At 40.1% G+C, this 22,842-nt stretch overlaps 2 long non-coding RNA genes across 10 annotated transcripts in view; one reads left to right on the top strand and one right to left on the bottom strand.

Annotated features, from left to right (window-relative positions):
- LOC144301802 (uncharacterized) overlaps nt 1–22,842 on the bottom strand; it is a 467,418-nt gene that overhangs the window by 243,392 nt on the left and 201,184 nt on the right. The gene's annotated exons all lie outside the window — the stretch shown is intronic.
- On the top strand, nt 10,817–22,057 carry LOC144301798 (uncharacterized). Its single transcript, XR_013368681.1, has 3 exons — nt 10,817–10,926; nt 11,936–12,188; nt 21,244–22,057. It is a non-coding gene; the product is annotated as an uncharacterized LOC144301798 (long non-coding RNA).

Below are 22,842 nucleotides of genomic sequence, written 5' to 3'. Positions count from 1 at the left end.
GTATGGTGTGAATTTAAATCAGGATGTGTTGTGTTGGCGGACCTATAACAGTGATGCAACATCGTAAAGTAGGTGTTCAGGACATTTTTCTGCATTAGGTTTAAGAGGGGGGACATCCTGTATTTTAGAAAAGAGCTGTTTTATTTTTTGTGGATTAGGCTAAAGGATCCAGTCCTTTAAGAGTATGATGCTTCTTTATGGAAGTAGGTGTTATAGATCTTGAGTGATGGTTTATGTAGTAAAAATAAATGAACATTCTCAGCAGAGAAAAATTAACTCTGCTCTGAAGGGACATCCAGATTTATTAAATATTTAGCCTCAGTTTTAAAAACTGTGGAAGGCACAACTTTCAGTTCATTTATCAGCAGAACAAGAATATATCTCAAATGTTTATCATCTATATTTTGACCAAGGAATATTCCATGGATTTTAGTTGTGCTTTGTGTAGAATATGTGTTGAGTTCTAATATTTTAATTAACCAAATTAATTCCCTATTTATATGGTTTTAAAAATGAAGGAAGGATCAACAGTGACAAATGCTGCTAATGGCTAAAATAAAATAAAGACTGATATTTACCTTTGAATTTAACAACTTTTAGTCATTGGTAACCAGGACAAGAATAGTTTTTGAGAAATAGTGGGAAAGAAAGCCTAACAGGAGGCGGTTCAAGAATAAGGAAAGGAGATTAACTGAAAACACAGAACATGGCTAACTCTTCTAGGGGAGGTTTCCAAGAGGAGTAGAGAAATGGCATCACAGCTGGAGGAAAAGTGAGTCAAGGGAGGCTTTTTTTTTTTTTTTTTAGATTTTATTTATTTATTCATGACACACACACACACACACACACACACACACACAGGCAGAGACACAGGCAGAGGGAGGAGCAGGCTCCATGCAGGGAGCCTGATGTGGGTCTTGATCCCAGATCTCCAGGATCACGCCCTGGGCTGAAGGCAGCGTCAAACCGCTGAGCCACCCGGGCTGCCCCAAGGGAGGATTTTTTAAACGTAAGATTTTATGGTTCATTTGTAAGCTGATGGAAATGAGACAGTGAGAGGGAAAACTGATGATGCAGGAGGAGAGAAGCCCTGAGGTAACAGAGAGAAAATGGAAACTAATGATAAAGTAAACAAAATGGCTTTAGACAGAATGAGGGGGGATCAACCATGGTTATCGGAGTTAAGGCAAAGAAAAGAAGTATTCAATTTACTAACAGAACATACCAAATTCTCTTTTTAAATTGCTTTTATGTTTCATTGAAATAAAAAGCAAGGCTGAGAATGAGAAATGGGAAGATGATGTTGGAGGCTCCAGAAGACAGCAAAAGGGGAGTGCCTGGGTGGCTCAGTTGATTAAGCATCTGACTCTTGATTTCAGCTCAGATCATGATCCCAGGGTCATGAGATCCAGCCTGGCGCCAGGTTTCACACTTAAAGAGGAGTCTGCCTGAGATTCTCTCTCCCTCTCCCTTTGTTCCTCCTCCCAGCTCACAGTTGTGCTCTCGCTCTCTCAAATAAATAAAATTGAAGAAGAAAAAGAAGGAGGAGGAGGAGAGGAAAAAGGGGATAGGAAAAGGTAGGAATAGTTGCCTGGGAGATATTTTAATTCTCTGCCCTCTCTGTGGAATGTGTACTGCAGAAGCTCCCCTATCAAAACATAAATTTGTTTAATCCCATCTTCCCTAAGACCTAAATCTTGTGGATAGGTCAGGAAGTGAGGACCTCACATACGATAGGTGGATACTAATTCCTTCCATGGGAATTTTGGACCTGGAAATGAGAATTAAACTCTCTTGAAAGGCTTGATTTGTGGAAACACAGATTCTTGTTTTGTGACATGAGAAAATAATGAGCATGTATGTGGGGGTCTTTTGAATAGACAGAAGAGGCACTAACGGTATGATGTTAGGGATCCAGGTAAGTGAGCCCTTCTGAGCAAAACATCTTCCCTGATTCACCAGCTGTGGTTTATCAAAGTCTACAAGGACAAGGAAAGGTTATCACCATTTATTTACAGAGTGCCTTCTAGAAGTCTAATTCCAAGCTAGGTGTCTTTAAAAATATTCTTTCATTTAGTCCATCAGCGCTGGAAAACAGCTTATTCTTCCAGAACCCATGGAAGAAATATGTCTTCCCAGAATATAGATACACATGTCCAAGATAGTATTGCATATATCTTTGTTCCAGCACTAGGTAGAAATGACATTAATTGTAAAGATCACATCTAGAAATGTTAAAATTGTAATTTAATGACTGAAAACAAATCAGCGAGCAAGATAATGAATACCTGAACTGGAAACCGAGACACTGGAAATAGGATTAGGGACAGAGGATAGAGAGCTTGGAGTGAAGTAAAAGTCACAAGGGGTACAACAGATGGAAGTGAATAAGGTAAGGGGAGGGGGGGAACGCTTGAAAGCTGTAGACAGCTATTGAAAGAAACTTATCCAGACAGATAAAAAATGTCTGGGAAAGAGAGACTGGTTCATGGAAATGCCCATTAAGGGAATCAATTACTGCTCAATATGTGAGATGGGCATTCTTAACTGGATTATAAGGTTTGAAGAGATTATACAGAAAGGCACAAATGTCCTTAGTTATCAGAAATTCAAAAAAGAAAGATCTGCTTGGCCTCAGCTGAGAAGTCAGTGTAGAAAAAAAATGTGACATGAAAAATAAATGTCTATGAAAGCCAATTCTCTATTCCATGAAAAGCTTTTTATTTCCAGCTGGCATAAATAACAGGATGTTGTATTTATTGTAATTTAGCTACCAAAACAGAGAGATACCTAATGCAAATATAGTCATATAAAATATCTATCTAGGATATATGGGATTTCGCTCTGATTTGGTAGATAAATTATAAACATAAATATATTTATTATATATATTATATATATAAAGTGTTTTGCCAAATATATTACTGAGGAAGAATAAGAGAAGGATTCAAAATCAAGATGACAAAGTTGTTGGGGTAGAGAAATCTTAGCAATAAGTTCACTGCAGTGGAAAGGATTAATAGTACACTCCTTACTCAACACTTACCACACTTTTGGAACCAGAAAATCTACCCAATATTTAGTTTAAATCTTTGTTCTACATTTTTTCCCTTTCCCAGCATTCAGGGTCCTCTGGAAGATAGCTGTTTACAAACTATGAAGTCCTCATTTAATTCTTGAAACTCAAATCTCTCTTCCCCTTTTCTTCCCCCATTTGAGTCTCCATTGAGAGATCTCCAATGAGTGTGGGAAAAAAATATTTCTAAACAAAAGGAAGTGTAATGCTTTTCAAAATGGCATATTCAAATGTAATTTGGAATGTCTCACTCAAAACGTCAAAATGCTGATCATTATAATAGGCACATAGAATACTAGATCTGGAAGGGAATTTAGAGGTCATCTGGTACAAAATAATCATTTTGTTCATAAATAAACTAAGGCTTACATAGCCAAAGGAGGCAGAGGGGGGCCAAAGGCACAACTGATTGGATCACACAGCTGAAAGGAAATGAGAAGTTGCCACTTCCAGCCCTAACTTCCGAAATACACCTTTGGGTTTGTTTGTTTGTTTTTAAGAACTTGCCTAAAATCCTGACATTAATAGTTAATGAATTGAATCCAGACATTAATAGTTAACATAAAGGAAATCACTAAAAAGACAATTTACTAATTGAAAAATCTCGGTACCACATACCCTCTTCGTGAATGAAACTAAGCAGTTCAGTAAAAAAAAAAAAAAAAAAAAGGAAGGGGGAGTTATAAATAATAAAAGTAATCCTCTACACTTAAAGTTTTATGATCTAATTATTCATGTACCACATAGATGATTACTATAAAATTACCCAAAAAAAACATTAATTATAAGTCACCAAAAATGACTCTGAAAAAAAAAAGTAGAAACCTGGAGGGGATGGTTATAGGTGGAAGGTTTCCAGTTCAAGGTATCCTGGTCTTTTTCCATCAAAACATGTTGGTAAAAGAGCACAGCAAGTCTTCATCCAAGAGGACAACTGAGAAAATACTAGGCTAGCTGGACAGGCAGGCACACCAGAATTGTGAATATTTCCATTAAATTCTGGAATTATTTTAAACAGAAAAGAGGGTTTTTAAACTTTCAGAATGGAGGCATTGATTAAACAGTGAAACAAAATAGACTTCAGTGAAATCACTAAAGATTCAGGGGGATACTCACACCGTCCAGCCTTGGCCCCTCCCTGCCCTAAACTGGAAGTACTCAGAGATGGAAGATGTCAGCTAACAAGTGTGAGATCTTTTCCAGGGCAGTTAAGGAAGAGTGGAAAGACAGGAAACTCAATGTAGGAAGAAAAGTAAGGGACATACCCTGTGGGAATATGGAAGAAATGGGAATAAAGTTCACTCAGGCACCAAGAGAGACTGGGACCTAGAAACCGGCAATAACACAAGTTGGATGAGTAGGCTAATGGGCCATCAGCAGTCCCAGTGGGCAAGAGACCCAGTAGGACTGAGGTAGCCAGCTTGGTTCTGTCTTAAAGGGATCTTGGACGAGGCAACATGGGGTTTTAGCTTAACCCATGCCATCAATGACTATGAATCATGTGTTTTAACACTGAGCCATCTTAATATAATGCCAAATGAAACTAAAGAAAATAGGCTGCCTGCCCAAAAGGAGCAGAAATGATGGGCCTGCTCTCCCCTCAGGGTATTAACCTTCAGGGGAAAAAAATGGCTTTAAGGACATTGGAAGCAGCAGCTTCTCAGGCATTAAGAAGATTAAGGGAAATAGTACTGGACTGGCGCAGAAAGGAAATTATTTGCCTGTCTCAGACAGAACAGTTCGGTTGTTATTGCCCCTATAAACCATCTTTACCCTTGGTTCCAAATCGGGCAGGGCTGATGGGATTTGTTGAGGCAATATATCAAATTAGTCCTGCTGAGGAAACTCCAGAGGGAGGTTTGGGGCCAAGAGTGCCCCGAAATTCATCTAAGTGACAGGGAACGTATAGGAGCAAATGGTGCCCCAAGCTCGCCACTGCGGACATCACAGCCAAAATGATGCTACTTAGAAGGCCTGTGCCTTTGGCTCCAGGGAAGAAAGGAAGATTAAGAGAGTAAACCAATGACCACCTCAAGTCTTTATTCCCAGGCTTGAACTTGGGTGGAAATGAAAGAAGATGTCACGAACTCAATCAAAAGTTCAGGGATTACTAGCAACGTTAGGGGCGAACAGGAGGGCCATCATGATGCACACATGCTCCATTCACTGGATCAAGAATGATCCAGATCATGCAAATATTATAAAAGCAAATAAACTGTCTACTTAGCTTTAAAGGAAGAGGACCTGGAAAGATATTCCACAGCTGAACGAACCCTGAGGGGCTGCAAGGAGCTGTAAGGAGCCCTCTCCAGCCTGTGCAACTTCCTTTTTATCACCCTAAGGGTACGGGAGGCATAAATGGTGTGTAGCAATGCCACAAGACATATCCAGGCATTCTCCATGTAATGCAGTCACTGTAACAGGCCACAGCCGAACACACTCTACTTATTTATGTTCTTGAGGGTTCATGCGGTGTTCATCTTCTTCACATGAACCAACTAAGCCCTTTCTTCTCCCCACACCTCCACTCCCCACCAATCTTCTGTTTCAAGCTGGTTTCTGCAGGAAGCAGACTCTAAGACAGAGTTTAAATTGCAAAATGTCTATGTAGGAAAGTGCTAAGATTCACCACCTGAGGAAGGAAAGAAAAGAAGGCAGGATTTGGCCTCTGTTCAGTCATAATCCTGACTCATGACAGCCTCAACAACTTAATGAACAGCTCTGATGCATGTGGCCCCTTCATCATTGTCCTGAGTTGGACCAAGATGGCCAGGACTTCAAACCTTCCCTGATCAATCACTGGGTGTAAACCATTCCAGGAAAGGGTGCCACCCTTGGGCAGGGCAGCTCACTGTAGCTCAGGAAGTTCCAGAAGGGGCTGACAGGTGAAGGCCGGTGACAAGAGCACCTCAACAGCTGGAGCAACAAGTCCTTCCTCAAAGGAGGATTTGGACAGCACATCACAGTCTCTTACCACATGCTCCTCCAGTCTATTTTTAATATGCACCAAATCCCAGGAAGTGAACATGGAATTGAAGTTTGAACCTCCCAACAGTTTCCAGTGCAGAAACTATAACAGAAAAGGGAAAACTGTGGCAGGAAAAATTCTTTGCAGCCAAGCACCCTAAGGAATGAATACTCTAATCCTATAGCCTCTGGTCCTGCAACAGTGACACAAAGGCAGAAAAGTTTCCCTGCTTTGAAACATCTATCCTTTGTCTGTCTCTGAGAAATGTTTAAGAGTTTCATTCTGTCAGTGACTTCTTACCGAGGGTCTGCTATGTGCTCCGCATGACATTAGACCTAGCTCTGGGGGATGCCAGAGAAATACATAGCACGATCTCCAACTCTGAGGATGCTATGGTCTAGATGGGAAGGAGAACACACACACACACACACACACACACACACACACACACACACATACGCATACACAAGAACAATAGGAGAGCATGGTTTTTGCTCAACTGCAGGGAGCAGGTTTCTGGGAGGCTGCAGTAGCACAGGAGAGCAAAAAGATAGAGGAACCTGGGTTCAGGTCTGGACTTTTTTATTTAATTACTCTACGCAGTTGGTCACACTATTGATATTAAGGTTGGTAGACACACCAACACCTCTGAGGACCTCATTTTTAAAATGGGCCTACCATACCTCACCAGTAGGTGTGAATGTGCATTGAGCAAGGCAAGTTAACAGGCTTTGTAAGTCATAAGAAACACTACAGATGTTTGCTATTTTTTTCCTAGCTTACTCTTCCTGTGTCAGCGAAGCATGAGAAAAACAGATAAGACCTGAAGAAGTCAAAGATCTCAGAGTAGGAGTCTTGAACCTTTGAACAAGGGTGGTGAGCTGGCAATATTCTGCTGGCCCAGTACGCCCACAGCTTGTGTGATGCGACATGCGTTATGTTCCTCTTGTTTATTTTGAATATCTTTAGAAGTGGCACATCATTCTAAACCCATGCAAACCCATTCTCATGTTAGAGCCAAGCACATCATTTCTCTTGTCCCTAAAGCCCAGTAATGAAGGAGCACTGGGAACAGAGCTGGATCAGAGTTCCTGTTATTGAACTTGCATGGCACCAGAGAAGCACATTCCCGAAGAATCACATCCATTTTGGGGCAGTTGGGAGGAGCTCGGAGAGATTTCTTATGGGATGTGGACCTGTGTTGGAGGATTCTGAAGAGGATTTAAGAAAGATGGAAACTAGGCGTGGACTGGAAGCTGTCAGGAGGTGAGGTTTTTCATGACTGATTAGTTTATTAATTTTTATGTAGGAAGCAGGAGGGTTAAATTGAGGTTTAGAGTTATGGGTAAAAGCAGCAGACAGAAGGGCGTGGTGGTTAGTCATTTTTGTGTTTGCAGTGTGACAGTGTCTGAATGGTAACTGTGTCCCAATATGGTCCCTGTGCAGCCCAGTCTGAACAGTGTATATATTCTGTGAAGATGTTTATGATCCATCGCGAAGCGGCCAGCATGACCACTTTGCATTTCTAATGGCTTCCATCTCACCAAATGCATATATTTTCATAATTGCCTGGGCACCTGTAGGTATCTGAGTTTGCTACCTTTCTGGGGCTGAACTGTGTCCCCCTAAATTCTTATGCTGAACCTCTAACCCTTCATTCCTCAGAATGTGACTGCATTGGGAGACAGGGCCTTTACAGATGTGATCAAGTTTAAATGAGGCCATTAGGATGGGTTCCAATCCAATCTGTGTCCTTATAAGAAGAGGAAATTCGGGACACACAGGGAGACATCACAGAGGCAAGACCATGTAAGGACAGCAAGAAGACCAGCCATGCTGACTCCTTCACCTGGGATTTCCAGAAAATACCACCCAGCCTGAGGTATATTCTGTTTCAGCAGCTCTAGGAAACTAACACAACTACCCTGCTTTCACCAATGTAGGACAACTTGTGAGTGAGAAGGTAGGCTGAGAGAAGCCTAACTCTGCCAGGGGAAGATTTCACAGAGGAGATGATATGGAGAAGAGCTTTGAAAAATGAATTCGAGGGGTGCCTGGGTGGCTCAGTTGGGTACACATCTGCCTTTGGCTCAGGTCATGATCGAGTCACACATCGAGCTTCCTGCTCAGTGAGGAGTCTGCTTCTCTCTCTTCCCCTCCCTCCCACTCGTGCTCTCTCTCTTCTCTTTCTCTCTCTCTCTTTCAAATAAATAATCTTTAAAGAAAGAAAAATGAGTTCGAATGCAGCAGTGGATGAAGAAGGATAAAAAGGCCATCCTCACAGCAGAAGTTCTCGAATTGTGGTCCCTGGACCATGTCGGCCTCCCCTGAGAACTTGCTAGAAGTGCAAATTCTCGGGGCCCCTTCTCACCCCTACAGAATCAGAAACTGTGGGCTGAGGCCTGGACATCTGTGTTTAACAAGCCCTCCAGGTGATGCTGGTGCAGGCTGGGTGTGGGAACCCCAGCCCTACAGTGGCAAGAAGGCTCACTGGTGTAGTCATGAGTTGTTCAATGTGGCTAATAAATATTAGAGGGCCAGGGAAGGTTGCTTTTTTTTTTTTTTTTTCAATTTTATTTATTTGTTTGAGAGAGAAAGAGAGAGCATGAGTTGAGGGGAAGGACAGAGGGAGCCCAATGGAGGGCTCAGTCCTAGGACCCTGGGATCATGGCCTGAGCAGAAGGCAGAGGCAGACTTTAAAGGGAGAAATGAGAGTTGAGTTAGGCCCTGAAAGATGTGGAAAGGCGAATGGAGAGGAGAGGAGAGGCAGTCGGAGATACGGAAATAACATGAATGGAAGCTTCTGCCACTGGCTTAATCCCTTGCTTGGAACATGAGGTCAAATACTTGCAGTGCTCTAAGCTCAAAATGACCCTAAAAATAAGATGCTTAACACCAAGAATAAAGACTCAATAAAATTTAAAAAATACTTTCTCAATATTAATTGGAAGTGGTGAAAATGCATAAAATGGTCCATCTGGAAAAGTTGTCAGAGAATTATGGTCATTGAAAGAGACACTTTAGAGCCAAATTGAAGAGGATGTGAAAGTTGCATTAATCGTCCAACAGGCATCCTCTGTGTTGAATATAGAAAGCAACCTCTGCTGTAGGCTTTTAGTGAAATTGAATCTCTTCACACCTGCCAAACTGTGACTTTCCCGTATGAAGGACTGAACCCCCACCTCCCGGAAAAGGATTGCTACGAAGCTCTCATCGGCCAATGTCTCCCAACAAAGGGAGGTGATGCTACACACTGAGAACAAAAATCATGATCCCTGTGAAGAAAAGACAATCCTCCGTCATGACACTTTGGACTTAATGAAATTCTGTGTCAATAAACCGAGTCATTCAAATCTAAGACTGGAAAGTTTTTTCATTAGTCTTTTGTTCATGCTGGGTTGGTTTGGTTTTTGGCTCGTTGAGTTGCTTTTGCCTTTCCACACCACGTGAATACATCTGACGAATTATTCTTCCTTTCTACCCCTTTGACAGGGATGAGTTTGTGTTCTGTAAATCATTGTCTCATTCAGCTTATTTGCCTGAAACTGGGACTTCTGTGTTGACAGTGTGTGACTAATGTGCATGCTTTACCTCCTCCCTGTCTCCACACCTTGCACAGATGTTATCATTTATGCATTAGCTTTTCCAGATCCCTTTATAGGATGAACGAGTTTCTTCATGTTCATTTAACTGCACCCTGAGAAATTATCCATCCACGTACTCAGTGGCAAAAGACAATAGCAGATGGCTCTAAGACTGAAGCAGGAGTTCCTCTGGAAACCTCAAGGGAAAGATTGTGTTCAGGGGCTGGATTATGTGAATTTCACATTTTTAGTTCCCATAAAAAAGTTGACTTCTTCAAATCAGATATAGATTTGATAAAACCATTTACTCAGCAATGGCTGACTTGCTTTTCTTCTACAGTGACATAAAATGTATGGCTTTAGGAAAACAGAGCATTTTCTTTCCTCACGGATAGGAAAACTATTCAAATGCACTGCCATAATATTTATTTAATTAGGTTGCAGAACTCTTTCCATGGAGAAATAAATGCAAATCTTTCTTTTTTTTCTCTTTACGCTTATAAAATAAAGCCAACTTCCAGTACTACAATACTTTAGTGTGATTTCAGTCTTCCAAAAGATGAAATTCGGAAAATACAAATTTAAAAGGAGCCTCATATAAACTGTACTGTTATTTTAATCAGCATTTCTATTCACTTTCCCTTTTCTTATTTGCCAGCTTTCCTTTTGATTGTATCATAATAACTGTCTAGACTCTGTTCTCAACTGTGATGGATTTTAGGAGACTTTGTACAAATGATGCAGGAAAAAAAAATAAATTAGCAGTACCATGCATTAAAGTGCCACAGTTTAAAAAGTTATGAATAGAAAAATCATTGGCTGCAGACATACCAGCTAAGATAGCCTGATATCCATTCATTTCCTCAAGGTTATAACTTGTGATTGGAAAGTTCTTATCCACCTGCTGTCAAAATGTGGAATAAATAATGACCTAAAAATAACAGTAGGTTTCTATGTTCCTATTTAACTTTCTGCTTTCTACTATATGCAAACGTTTCATGATAATCTTGACTTGGGGTTAAGTTAGAACTATGATTATAATTGTAATGGGGATGGGTTTCTGACTTCTGTTATCTGAGGGACTGCCATAGGTTCATAGCTATTCAGGTTTAACCCACACCCATTGTGTTGTCACAATGACAACAAATAATGTCAGAAATAACTCTCCCTGGTTGATATTTAGTCAGAGATGAGCTGATTTACTGTGTTCTGCAATGTAGTAAAAGGCATACTCAGCCCCTGAAGCTAGAATTTGGGAACACTTGTGAGTAAGCTGGGTTCTGCCTAAGAGCTTACGGGTATGTAGCAGATGTGACCCACCCAGATCTTTTCTAGATCAATGCACCCATCCCTTGGCGCTACTGTTGGTTTCTAGTGGCTCATAGAAGCACCCTCATCTAGAAATTTGCCAGTCAGCCAAGGAGAGCCCCTGGGAGGAATGTTTCCACCACCACCAGAGTAGTCTGCGCCTAATGACCCATTCTATGCGTAGCATCCTTGCAGGACAGTCGTGTGGTACCAATTCTTCCTCCAGAGCTCCCCCTGGACTCAGACTGATGGGAGCGAGCAGTAACCACACTTCTGTTTAACTTCTTTCCCCTGCACTTTCTGCTTTCTTCATATCCTTGAAGATGTGTCCTGAAAGCACTCCCTTAAAGAATCTCAGTACAGACTCCATTTTTAAAGAACCCAATGCATTTTTGGGACGTCTGGGTGGCTCAGCGGTTGAGCGGCTGTCTTTGGCTCAGGACGTGATCCCGGATTTCTGGGATCAAGTCCCACATCGGGCTCCTGCTTGGAGCCTGTTTCTCTTCCTTCTGCCTATGTCTCTGCTTCTCTCTTCTCTCATGAATAAATATATAAAATATTTAAAGAAAAAAAAGAACCCAATGCATTTTTTAAAGACAGAATTGAAGACTTTTTTCTTTTTAATACCAAGGGTAAAAAAAGTGGACAACTTTTAGCCCTTTCATCAAACAAATCTGAGGGATATTAATGCTGTTTAACTTTGGTTTTTCAACAGATTACACCATTAGGAATCTAAAATAGACAAATTCTGTTCTTCTTTCCTAATGCAATGCTTTTCTTTCTTTTTTGTTTGACCTTCATTGTTGACACACGTTTTTCCTACTTCTGATTACCCTGCACATATAGATATGGAGGAAAGTGTCAATAGTTTGTAGACCACCACGTCAGCTAATTAAAGGAGGCACCTGGATAGTTTTGTTTGCTCCTCCAGATTCACTCTCCACTCCTCTCCACTCTGCTCTAAGCCCCAAAACTAACCTCTAGTAACTACACCAACAGGTTTCCTTGTCCTCTGGTTTCCAGTCCAGCCAATGGAAGATATGTGCCAAGAAATTTCAAGATTAGTGGAGAATGAGGCAAGAACTTTTATTCCACTAGTAACCTTCTGCTGCATCATCACAAATCAGCTCTGACACTCTACTTAAGGCCACAATTTCTACTGAGCGAATGTTTCCACCTGGTTACTCTATGTTCTAGTAACTAACTGTTTCCCATGCAGCCCCTCAGAATTCCTGCTTTCACTGGCTCCAAGGTACTACACTATCCTTTGTTGTGCTACTACACGTACTCCTGCCCGCATCACTATACACAATCTCTCCATTAAACTCTTTCCAACAGTGCATTAGAGTATGTTTCCTGCTTGGACACTGGGTAAAACAATAGGATATCCTAAGTTGTCTAATATTAGAACTGAAGATATTTCTTACTTGGAAAAACGCAATCTGGTAAAAATATTTAAGTAATTCCTATGGTATCCTATTACTTAGCAACTCCTATACTCATTTTTACCCATTGATTTTTGGTTATAGTCATTCAATCATTCCTTTATTCACTTACTCTGAAACCAGTTATTAATTACAGCTCTGATTGATAGGTGAGCTATAGCAACCATACACAGTATAGGACGATAGTCTCATACAGTGCATCATAAATATCTCCCTGTGAACAATTTCCAGGTTACCTTTGAATAGTGACTGTAGGTGAACAAAAATATTAGAGTGGAAGGAAAACACTCTGCCCTCCGATTGGGACTGAAAGGAGAAAACCTATGTAATAAAGGAGTAAAAGTGACTTCTAGAACCAGTTCTCTTAAATCTGTGCCCTAGAAGATATCCGGTAGCTAAGTGATTGGTCTAGACACTCTGCTGATAATTGGGGTGCAAAAAGCTGTGAGAACAACTTGGCAGGCTGTCCTACCTATGGGGCACATCATCCCACAAGACTAAACAGTCACTCTAGGAAAAATCAGTCAAACTGCTTGATATTCTCAAGACTAAAAAAACCAATTGTGTGACTGAATTTTTCATCTTTCAACGCAGTCATTGTAGAGAGAATCTGAATTTTGCAGATGATTGCTTTTAGAATAACACTGATGTTTAATCTCCAAGTTGTTCTTTCTGCTATAGACAGCCTGAACCAGAGGAAATAAATGCTGTAGAAAGAGAGGGATAAAAGAAAAAGATTCTTCAGGACAAGAGTCTGGTTTAGAGTACCACTTACAAAATATCTCTAAACTTTACCTCACTTTCTAGACTGCTGAATCATAACTCAATATTTTCTCCAAAAAAATGTATTTCCTCAAATTAAGAGAGCTGAGAAAATGCTAATCTAATCAATAAAAGTATTGAGTTTAACCAAAGAAGCAAGGGCGCCCTAACCCTCAACCACCATTCCCTGATCCAGTTCCTGACACTTCTGTTGTGTCATATAGATTGTTGAATGACTAAAAAAAAAAGAGAAGATATTTGTAGGTGGTGATAATCCCATCTAAGACAATGAAGAGACATTTGATAAAGATATTGACTAGTGTAGCAAAGTGTTTAGGAGTTGGCCGATCCATATAATGTAAATTTACTTGAACTCACATTATATGAAGATCTGTAAGCCCATGTTGAAATATAAAGATTTTCTGATATTTTGGTGAAATACAGTCTTATTTCTAGCATATGCTCATAGTCATCACTCCTGCCATATGCATCCTACAACACGATGGGGAATGGGAAGCCTTATCTGCTTTAGATACAAAATTATCTTCTAGAAGAGTGGGGCTGATGAACAGTCCTTGGCAAAACATCCAAAAGTGGGATACTGTTGGTTGGTCGATCTCTGTTAAAAACAAGGGTTCCCTCAGAGGGTAAGAAATCTGAGAGTAAAGTAGATTTTCAACACAGGGACTCAGTGCCTTGGGAGCTGGATGGTATGTCATTTATTTTCACATTCCCAAACCTAGGTCAGTGTTTGGTATCTGGTAGACATGGTGTATGATGAACACTAGTTGCAAATATTTGTGAAGTGAATCTGTGTATTTTGAGCTTACCAAAAAGTAACATTTACTACACCTGTCTAGAGGATGAAGGTGTTAAAACAATAAGTGGCCCCATTTGGCAGGTAACATGTTTTATGTGAACAATTTGACATGAAGTAACTGTGAGAGATAAACATAATAAGTATGATGTATTTATCTTCCTAGAAAACAAATAGGTTCCATTTATATTTAAGCTTAAAGGTTTGGTTCTTTATGTATAATCCTCAATGGTCATCTGGGTAGATTTGAATTTAGAATACATTAAATAAGAGAAATATCACATCTTCATTTCCTTAAATCAACTTATTTCAATTGTGACCATACTGTTGGAATTCCCACATATGCTTAGCCCCATCCTCCAACCTCTCCACCCCCGTGTGTGTCCAAGCGCGCGCGTGCGCACACACACACACACACACACACACTCATGGATAAAGCATTGGTTAGGATAAAATAAAGTTACAGTTTTTGGAAAGGTCCTTTTAAGACCCTTCAATTTTCACTCTAGTTCTGAGAATACTTATGTTCTCCTTGCATCCTGTAACATGGCCCCTGGGTCACATTTAGGGCCTGGGGATTTGGGCAAGTCTAGGAACACAGAGCCATTCTTTCTGAGGACTCCTAATTCTCTCTGGTGCTGCCAGATGGCTCAACTCCACAGCACAAACAGCTTGCAAAATCTCTCCTCCATTCCTCACCAACTGGAGGACTCCACCTCCTCTAAAGGGCTGAGGCTTGTATATAAAACAAAAAAGAAGCCTTGGATTTAAGATCGCTTATATTTTCTGCCAGGCTCACATCCATGCAGCAAGGAATTTTTGAAGCTTGAATTCTGCCTTGAAATAGAGCAAGGAAAAAGCAGAGGAGCAGAGGTAGAACAAATATAATGTCTTAAACTGTCTGCTGCAAGACAAAATCCAAGTGCTTTTGGTGAAATTCCAAGGTTGGGGGGGCAGTGTATAAATGGGTATCTGTAATGCTCAAATAGGCTAAAAATACAGGTCATGAAAGAGGAATTTTAAAACCCTATTTTAGGACTTGTTTATTGGTTAATCATTATGATTTTGAAAGAATCACTTTAATTCCATATTTCCATTCATCTCATCTGGAATTCTAGTAGACTATCGAGTGGTGGATGTGAGGGGGGATTGCATCCACTGTCATTTGTGAGGGGATATTTGTGTGTGTTTCCTTATAAACTCTTACCTTGCAGTATAATTTATCTCCTGGAAGCTTAGCTGCTTTAAGAAATAAATTTAGAACTCAGGTGGAATGTCTGTTAAATAAAACCATAGAAAGCCTGGAAAAAAACTTTTTCTAATATTGGAATCTACCTCTAATTGGTACAATTTAACATCTACAATGTTATTTTGAGCTTGACCCAACCTCTCTATACATATTTTTCATATATGGCATATTTTATCAAATATTTTATTTTAAATACAATGAAAACTTTATTTGTGAAAAAATATATGAATTCTGTTTTTTTTCTAACTGAAATATGGTATAAAGCAATTTTTAAACTAATATAAAATTCTTTATTCTTTTTTATAATATCACTGAAATTACTCTTTGCCTAAGAAAGAAAAAAGGAATATCTGCAGTAAGTAGTAAGAAATGATGAGTGGATAGATGAGTTTTCTATGAGGAAAGAGTAATAAATATTCAAGACCCATAGGCATATCACTTGAGCTATGTTCTATGAGTTTGTGTGAAGTATAGTTTCTTAAAATGTTGACCGCCTCCAATTTCTTGAGAAAAAAGGCCCAAGTTATATAGTCACTAAACAATTAGACACCTGCTTTCAAGGACAATTACACATATAGTGTGTTCGCACATGTTTACCAATTGTTTCCAAAATGTTTTAGAACCCAAACACACTCTGGGAATTACACTACTCTCAAATATGTCAAGGGTTCTATAGTTCCTAGTAATAACCTGGATCAGAAGCCATATTGCATCCCCAATGGGCTCAACATCTGTTCTGAATATATAGTTACTGGTGAACACTGTAAGAATTGAGAATCTAATCTAGAAGGACCAGATCAACTTAACTTGTATTTGAATGATCCTCATGCTTCATGTGATCTGTATTTAAAGATTTTGCTTATTTATTCTTATTTATTCACTTATTTGAGAGAGAGAGAATCTGAAGCTGACTCCACACTAAGCACAGAGTCTGATGTGGGGCTCGATCTCACAACCACGAGATCATGACCTGAGCTGAAACCAAGAGTCAGACACTTAACCAAGTGAGCCACCCAGGTGTCCAGTAATGCAATCTGAATGTAAACATTTTGCTGAATCTTTATACTTTTGCCTTGAAATGCCTGTCTACTGTTAAAAAGAAAAGGCAAGGGAGAATTACTATTATTGTCGTTGTTGTTATTATTATTGTTATCATTATTTTATTTGGCTAAAGATACAGTTTGATAAAAAGTAAGAAGCCTTCTCACCTGTGAAAGGTCTCAAATGTAGGCTCTTTCCTTGGTTCTATAACTTTAGTACTGCTTCTGAAATGGACTCTTAACCTGTTAGGACAAATCTATTGTACTACATGACTTATAAGAGTGTTGATTGTTTTCAGGGCTTATATTTGTCTGGCATATATGGTTACTAAAGTACTAAAGTTACCTTAGAATTATCCTAGAACTCCTTCCCCCACCATCTCTGGTTCCTCTGAACTCCCCATGATCTGGCAAATACTCCAGATCTACAACTGTGTTTATTCTGATTATTAGGCATTCCATCTAGTTGTTAAATATTTTTCGTAATGGGACACCTGGGTGGCTCAGTGGTTGAGTGTCTGCCTTTGGCCCAGGGCGTGATCCCAGGATCGAGTCCCACATCAGGCTCCTTGCAGGGAGCCTGCTTTTCCCTCTGCCTGTGTCTCTGCCTCTCTCTCCCTCTGTCTCTCATGAATAAATAAATAAAAATCTTAAAAAAATTAATCATTTTTCATAGTACCTAAATTCTCTTAATTATTCTTCCTTTTCTATGCTTGGCAATAGGAAGCTAGATTTAATGGTAAGGTTACCAGAATATCTTCGCTTAGTGAGCTGTTTTCCATTATGGAGTAAACCATTTAATTCAAGCAGTGCATTAATTTGGAGACCTTACTAACATTATCAGCAGGGCAAGAAGGATTGAAAATTAGATACCCCGTGGCCCTCTACCCCTAGGTTCTCATAATGACCCATGGAGCTGGCTCTGATGCTTTGTTATGCAATGTGTATGCCTTTTTCCCCATCCCACTCCTCCCCACCCCACACATATATTTCGCGCTCAAAATGGTTTTTGTCATTCAACTTGCCCTACCTGGGACATCTGATGTTCACCTACACAAGTTTCTCCAGCATTTTTACTTACTCCCTCCATAGAGTCCTATGCTCTCATCCTCAGAATGCTGCTTCTGGCATTCAGAGGAATCAATTAGCTAAATGTCACTCCTTTGTGATCATTACTACTACCTTGGGAAGGAGAGACTTGTACTCAGTAAACTGTGTCTTAACTGTGACTTTCTGGAAGCAGGGTCCTCACCCATCCTTAGTTAGCCAACAAAAGTACACTCTCAGTCAGTGAGTCCTACAGACTTGGAGAAGCATGATGAGTCATAAGAGGCTGGCTGAATCTTGTGGGGCCACCATTACTCATGTCTCCTTCCCATCTGTGCAGTCCTTTCCAGGAGAATGAGCATTTTCCAAAATTGTATTTATATAGCTCGAGTGAAGCAGAGGTTTTTACACCATTATTTAGCAAGTTAAGAGACTATTCACATTGCCTGCCTGCATGGGGCAAACAAGAAAGAATAAATCAGTCTGCTTTAATTTTTCAGAATGGCTGGATTGAGTCCCAGATCATCAAGTTGTTATGGCACCTTCATTCTGCTTTGGCTCTGGAGTCACTGCTGGGTAATATTCTCTAACCCAATTACACTCGCCCTTCTCTCAAGTCCTCTTGTGTTCAATAAGGAAAAACATTACTCAATGGTATATTACTCTTAAAAAAGGTTTCAAACATCATGAATATTAGACCCTATTTCTTTTAGTACAACCCATCAGCCACATCTCACTGGTTGATACTTCGTACCTAAAATATTTAAAATCTACTCACTATTTGCTCAGTCTAATTCATCTAAAAACCCATCATGCCAAACAAAAATTTATCTCAGCTTACAGGTTCTTTTTTTAATGTGTGTGGAAGAGTCCTAAAATTCTTCCTCTGTCTATATTCTGCAAGGGTATTTATGTGTTACACTTCTCTTAATCTGATATTTATTAAAAAAAAATCAGATTATACAGGTTTGCTAAAAATGACCCAAAGCACTTGAAGGAGAAACAGTAGCCAAGAGGGTGGAGGTGGAAATGGCAAACATGTTGCTGGTTTTCAGAAATATCAAGACCATCTGCTATGTCAACAACATTTCTGCCACAGTCAAAACCAGTTGAAACCAGCTGGTTGAGAATAAAGGCTCTGCAGGATGGCAGCCCCTGAGATGAGAGAAGATGGCAAAGCTTGTTTTGGAAGAGGTTTGACAATTAAGGGGAGAGAGCCAGTGGGGAGCTGCAGGCCACAAGGTCCATGTTTGCAAATAAAGCATAAATCATACCACTGATGAGGGCTGCTTTGTCCTGGACAGGTCTCAAGAATGCATTAGTCATACATATGGCATTTATAGAAGTGAGCCACTAAATTAGTCATTTGAACTCCATGTCCATACCTTGACTAGAAATGTTATGGAGCATTAATATATCTGATTCTCTACTCTTCTTCTTATAGTTGTCCTGGGAGAGCAAGAGAAAGCAATACAAGGAAGCTAGACATGGTGGGATGGGGGTATATCTTAAGAATATTCTGGCCGAGGGCACATTAGCCTACATGAACAAGTAGGGAGTCAGATGACTTGCTAGAGGGAGTAGAGAGGGCTCTCCCAGTAAAACATTCCTCTAAGTTGTGTTTACTCAGAAAACAAGTCATTCTTGTCACCATTTTTTTTTCTTCCTGGCCCCAAATATCCATCTACACCAAAAGCTCATGATCTGGGTTAATCTAATGGCCTTATAAAGAATGTCATCATCATTTCAAGGCAGACAGAATATAATTTGATAAAAAGTATAATAATGGCCTGCAGTAGATCAAATGTATCCTTAAGGCCTGATAATTTGATTGGAAAAAAATGTGATTCAATTGTACTTAGGTCTCAACCCTGTGGAATGCTAGAATTGGTATGACCTTGCCACTAATAGGTCCAATCTTTTACATTATAATAGTAGTTCCTTTAGCCTCTCTCAAACTTCTATAAATATAATAATTAAGAATATAGGGATCCCTGGGTGGCGCAGTGGTTTGGCGCCTGCCTTTGGCCCAGGGCGCGATCCTGGGGACCCGGGATCGAATCCCACATCGGGCTCCCTGCATGGAGCCCGCTTCTCCCTCTGCCTGTGTCTCTGCCTCTCTCTCTCTCTCTCTCTGTGACTATCATGAATAAATAAATAAAATCTTAAAAAAAAAAAAAAAGAATATGTTGTGAAACCTGTGTGTGTTTCTGCACGTGTGTGCCTCTGACTTTAAACCCAATTATTGACCAGTACTGTTCTGTTGTACTGTACTACGACAATAGTTTTTCAAGAAAATAAGCAAGTGATAAAACTATTTTAATACATGCTGGATACTCTCCTAAAAAGTAAAATAACTCCTATGTAAAGACAGAATAATCTACCCTCCCAATTTGACTTTCTATAGGTAATCCTCAGAATCACTGCAGTCGCTGGTTCCCAAGACAGTTCTCTTGAATAATCCATAAGATCACCTGTATCTCACTGTAGTCCAAATGTGAATCTTGCAGAGATTTTTTTTTTTTCATGGCAGTTCATAAACATACCATTTCCTTTCTAGCCAGATGTGTCACTAACAAAGCATTCACAGCCAACATTTATGAGGTGGCTATCAAGGCTAAATTCTGTTTCTCCATACTAGACATATTTGTGAAGATACTTACAAAAGTAACTACTCAAATTCATTAAGTACAGCTATAAGTCTTCTTCCTGAAATGGTGATTCTGCTAGTCTCTTCAAGTCTCTGTGGTAAGCACAGTGCTAACTATGCTAACTAGATGAGTTTAGCCTGCAGGTAGGCTGCTACTGAGAGACATCACGGTCTGGTGGACAAAGTGAACATAATTCACTCCCTCATTCTGCTCTAAGGTCCCAAGCGACCTTGACCAAGTCACCTGGCCTTTTCTTTGTATTTCGGAGTTTCTTTTTACAACAATGGAAAAATGTGTGCATCTTTTCTCTTTGTAGGGATCATTCTAATCACCTTAATTTCTTCCTATTTTTATACATTCTCTTTATTGTTTTTTTACTTACTACCCCTTATGATGTGACCATCCGCCATTCCTGGGTAACTGTGTAATTATATCAGAGAGTCAGAGGAAATATTTCTTTGGACTGGAAGATAACTTAGAATGATAAGGGAACTAACTGTAAAGGCCTGTAATTCTCTTTCATTTCTCATTCTTCACTGAAAATTTATCCACCATGAGCTGTATTTTCTTTCTTTAAATATTTTATCTATTTATGAGACAGAGAGAGAGAGAGAGAGAGAGAGAGGCAGAGACACAAGCAGAGGGAGAAGCAGGCTCCATGCAGGGAGCCCGACGTGGGACTCAATCCCAGATCTCCAGGATCGCACCCTGGGCTGAAGGCAGTGCTAAACCACTGGGCCACTGGGGCTGCCCTGCCCTATTTTCTTTCTTTTTAAGATTTATTTATTTGAGAGAAAAAAAAAAAAAAGAAAGAATGTGCATGAGCAGGGGGAAGAGGAGAGAGTGGTGGGCTGGGGTGGGGGGAGAATCTTAAGCAGACTCCCCAGTGAGCTCAAAGCCTGACATGGAGCTTGATCCCAGGATCCTGAGATCATGATGTGAGCCAAAATTGAACTGACGCTCAAGCAATTGAGCCACCCGGGTGCCCCTGAACTGTGTTTTCTTAATTGCCTTATTTCTTTCATATCTGCTCCGTGCCCTTCCCCAGTCTTCTTTTATATAGTCCTCATTGTCTTAACATTATATAGTCCAACAGTCTTAACATTCCAAACTTCCTAAATAAAGGAAAGAGCCCCATATTACTGAGTTCTGGTACATGGCAGATGCTTTATTCATCCAGCAAGCACGTAATCAACAACAAAGGGGAAGGACTGTCAGACAAAAACAGGACAATATTGAGAGAGAATCAAAGAGATAAGTTTTGACTCAACATAAATGTTTTTTTTCCCCACACAGACTTGTTCGGGAGACATGTAGGAGGAGACTACTGCACTACTAGAAGAAAAAAAGAAGGGAATTCTGATCACTACCATCAGCTGTGTGTATCTACCCCAGATACACAGTCTGGGTAGCAGAATCAATGGGCTGTCCAGTGAATTTTCAGAATGGGTCTGATAGAAGCAAGAAGTAATACTGGTGGGCCCAGTTCAGTAATTGGGAAGGAGATTTGACAAGGCAGGCTATGATATGAAGTCAGATTTTAGGGTTTCAGAACATTATCCCATCCTTAGCAGTTCCCTAACCAGTGGTAGAGAGGCACCACTATCACCGCCATTCTCGGTAAAAGGGACTGCCTAGAAATGGACACAGCATTAGCCCTAACATACCTGGGCTGTGGCAATGTCCTAGTTTTAGAAAGAACCTGAGCACTATTACCATCCAGACTATTGATGGAGAAAAAAGGAAAAACAGCCCTTGATATCCAGAAGGTGGCCTTGCACGAACGGCTAAAACATGTTATTCTCCCATTGGATATAAACAATCTCAGGAATACCAACGTCAGACAGGTTACTCAGAGACCATAATAAAGTAAGACAAACAACTCTACTTCATAATGTTGTGTAGGCACGGATAAAACCAAGGTCACCATATCACCCATAAAACACCAAACACTCCATCTCTTGGAACAAATAGGTGTCTGCTACTTCTTTCCTAGACTGCCCTCTCTAGAGATAAGACATTGATCGCCAATCATTGACCCTGCTTTTTTTTTTTTTTTGCCCCTGCTTTTTTTTTTTTTTAATATTTTATTTATTCATTAGAGAGAAAGAGAGAGAGACAGGCAGAGGGAAAAGCAGGCTCCATGCAGGAGCCCGATATGGGACTCGATCCCAGAACTCCAGGATCACGCCCTGGGCCAAAGGCAGGTGCTAAACCATTGAGCCACCCAGGGATCCCCAGAGAATCCAGTTCTAAGGAATGGGCCAACATTCAGCAGATGAGCACTTATTAAAACTACAAGTTAGGAGCTACTGAGCAGCTGAGGCTTGTCCCAAGGCTTAGGGTTTGGAACTAGTTCTTACCACAATCTAATTCCAAACCACACCAGAAAGTAGGGCTGATGTCACATTTCAACTGAAAGTGAGCTCCTTACGGTGACATGTAACACCTGCAGTAGGGAATTAGAGAAAAGCAATAAGGAGAGAAGGAAGCACTAATTAGTGCACTGAGCTTTTTTATAATACTGTTATTAAAGCTCTGAAATATTATAAACAAAGATCTTTGTGATCAGAATTGTTAAATCTGCCAATCATCCAGAGACACACTATTAAAGAAAACTAAAAATAATAATAATATTGTTGCTAGAATATAGGAAAAACTTAAGGAAGTCTAGCTTTGAGGCCACTTACACCATAACCTTTTGAGTTTATTCTCTCTCTCTCTCTCTCTCTCTCTCTCTCTCTCTCTCTCACACACACACACACACACACACACCCCTTAGCAATATATTTTTTATGTTTTTCTTTTTTCAGGCCTTGTATACTTTTCCCAAGGCAGATGTTCCAACTTGTTTTATTCTTTGCTTAAAGCAGTGGTTCTCAAATTTGACTACAC

The sequence above is a fragment of the Canis aureus genome, chromosome 30 (assembly GCF_053574225.1).
Source record: "Canis aureus isolate CA01 chromosome 30, VMU_Caureus_v.1.0, whole genome shotgun sequence".
Classification (NCBI taxonomy): Eukaryota; Metazoa; Chordata; class Mammalia; order Carnivora; family Canidae; genus Canis; species Canis aureus.
Note: the sequence above shows the minus strand (reverse complement) of the source record. Positions and strands in the feature narration are given on the sequence as shown.